This window comes from Marmota marmota, unplaced genomic scaffold (genome assembly GCF_001458135.2).
Source record: "Marmota marmota marmota unplaced genomic scaffold, marMar, whole genome shotgun sequence".
Lineage (NCBI taxonomy): Eukaryota > Metazoa > Chordata > Mammalia > Rodentia > Sciuridae > Marmota > Marmota marmota.
Window position 1 is genome coordinate 1 of NW_026010742.1, and position 2957 is coordinate 2957.

The 2957-nt window shown below is 47.8% G+C and overlaps 1 pseudogene; it reads right to left on the reverse strand.

The window, feature by feature from the left end:
- Positions 1–1397: 1397 nt before the first annotated feature.
- LOC107134885 lies at positions 1398–2681 on the reverse strand (annotated as a pseudogene).
- Between the last annotated feature and the right edge of the window lie 276 nt (positions 2682–2957).

Here is a 2957-nt window from a genome sequence, read left to right on the forward strand (position 1 = left end):
GCGTGCACACACACACACATGAAAAATGTTGATTCCACTTCTCATGGAACTTAGCTTTTAATTCAGAAGCATTTCATGATCTTCATCCTGCTCCCATGGGACTCTGTCACTTCCCTTGACTGATCCTCATGTGTTTTATTTATTTCAAAGCTTTTTACCTTTATTTCAGGAGCATTATGTCAAGAGTATGAATAACATTAAATTCCATTAGAAATAAATTTGATAATATTGGAGAGTTAGAGTGCTAAAATATTTTATCCCATCATTTCATACTTCCATGTAGAGACTCTGATAGAAATTATAGCTACTTTAAGTGTTGTTTGGATCAAAAATTTAAGATGTGGGCTAAAAACCTTGAGTAAAATACCCAAATTGGAGTCATAGCTGTGTTATTTAATGCAGTTTTACTAAGTGACCACAAAACTCTGGATACACACACACACACACACACACACACACACGTTTAAAGAAAGGAGTCTTGGAGGTGTCAGTCCTCTCCTGGGGAAAACAAAAAAAAATGTTTAAAAATATATTGTTTTTTGACGACTAACATTTGTCAAAGCAAGCTAATGTTAGGGTAGTCATTTCTCCTCTAAAGCATGAAGTCTTGAGTGTACTACATTAATTCTCCCAAGCCAGGCATTATCGCAAGCCTAACAACTAAGATAAACCCAGTATCAGAGAAATTCTCATCCCAGTTATACAAGAAGTTGAAAAAAGAATGAACACCAATTGTTCTAAAATTATTTTATGAAATAGAAAATAGAAAAAACTTCTAACTTCCTTCTATGAAACTAATATCAACCTGACGCAAAAACCAGATAAAGACAAATAAAGGAAAGAATATTTCAGACCAGTATTCCTGATGAACAGAGATGTAATAATTCTCATTAAAATTATGGCAAGCAACATACAAAATCATATTAAAAAGATATTACAACATGATCAGTGGGGTTTGTCCCAGGGATGCAGGGTTGGTTCAACACATGGAAATAAACATTTTTTAAGTAAATAGATGTAAAGGCAAGAATCAGAAAATTATCTCAATAATTGCAGGAAAAGCATTTCACTAAATACATGGTCAGAACACTAGAAAACTATGTACAGTAGAGATATATCTTAACACTATAAAAGCTGTCTATCCTAAACACAAGGGAAACTTATACTGAAAACAGAAAACTGGGAGAACAAAGGATTACAAACAGGAATGTGGACCCACAGCAAAACAAAAACAAGAACAAAAGAACAAAAGGGCAGGGGGGAGGGGTGTCAGAAGGACAGAAGGGGGGTAGCCAGAGCAAGGAAAAGGCATAGTATTTTTTTCTTCTTCTTCTCATTTCTTTCAAAAACAAACACAAGAAAACACACATGCACACACAACTGTTTGTTCCCTATTAGAAACATAAATAGTGCGAAACATAAATAGTGCAAAATCGAACACTCTGTTCTTCTCTCTTCCAAAGGCAAAAAAAAAAAAAAAAAGTAAAAGAAAAGGCAGGCTGGAGGCTGCTCCCCAAGAGCCCGCTTACACAGGAGCAGCCAGGGCGCTCAGGTTTATGCAACACAGGGAAGCGTGGGAAACAGAGGCAGCTCAAGGGGGAACAGAGGCAGCATGAAGGGGGCGTCATGTGCTCGACCCCTAAGGAGCAGGGGGCCCAGCTTGTCCAAGTCCAGGGTGCCCTCTCCAAGTTCTGGGAACCCCTCAGGTATATCCCTGGGGACCATGCCCTCTCCATGTCCTGGGCATCCTCAGGGAGGGGGTCGCCAGGGCCACACCCTCTCCAAGTACTGGGAGCCCAAGCCCCCCCACCAACCCGCCCCTCAAGGAGAGGGTCACGCATGCGCCCCGAGCTCAGGCTCAATATGCGGGCACCTGGTGCTGGGGCAGAAGCTGGCAGCCACTGTTGACGTGGCTGAGGACTTTCTGCTTGAGCTGCGCCACCTGCTGGCGCAACAGGCTCACGTGGGAGGCCAGCTCCGTGTTCTGGCTCTTGAGCGTCTTCACATTTTCCTCCAGGCACAGATGAGCTCCAGATTATGCTTGCTGTACTTGCAGGCTGCGGTGCTGTTGAGCAGCCGCTTGGGCTCCGCCTTGATGAGTTCCAGCATGGCCATGTGGATGGATGGGCGACAGCAGAGGGCTCTCACCAAAGCTTGGCACAACGGGCATCATCTGAGGCTTGTCATTGAGCATGGCCAAGCATAGAGGCCCCAGTGCACCAGGGGCGGCATGCTGGGAAGGTAATGGGCCAGGCAGCAAAGGCGGGCCTTGCAGCGCGCCCAGCACCAGTGGTGCCACCGGCATAGCTGCTCAGGTTTGCTTAAACCCGAGCCTCTGGCGCGCCCCTGGCTAGGGCCAGCTCTCTGCATTGTGTGGGTGCCTCCAATACCTTGACGGAGGGTTCTCCTGCAGGTGGCTGTGCCAAGCTGGTTCTGCTTGTGCAAATCCTCCAGAGCTTTGACAATATCTTCATGAACTCCTGCTTCTGGCTGCCGCCATCTTGGAGTAGAGGAACTGCGTGCTCATCGGTGTGGTGGTGACCAGCCCATTGAACTGGATGATGAGGCGCTCCAGCTCAGGAGAGGCGAGCTTGAGCAGCTCCACTTCAGCGTGGAGAGCAGGCCATGGGGTGCACCTCGCTGGGGGCGCCATTTGCACGCAGGGGGCCCATAGGTGGCGCTGCTGCTTCTGGCCCCTCCATCAGAGGCCTCAGGGGAACAAGCGGCCCCCCTAGGTTCCCGTCATTGCCACTGGCACAGTGCCTCAACGCCCTAGAAAGGTGTTTCCATCCTCAGTCTCCCCCACCAAACTGGCCCGAGTGGTGGTGGGGGAGTGGCCTGGACTCCCTGAGGATCCACGCCCCCCACCACCTTACACTTGACCCTGCTCCCACCCAGGCAGCAGCAGCTGCGCCTGGACCTCCAAGGGCAGAGGCTCCTAGGAAACATTATTCCTA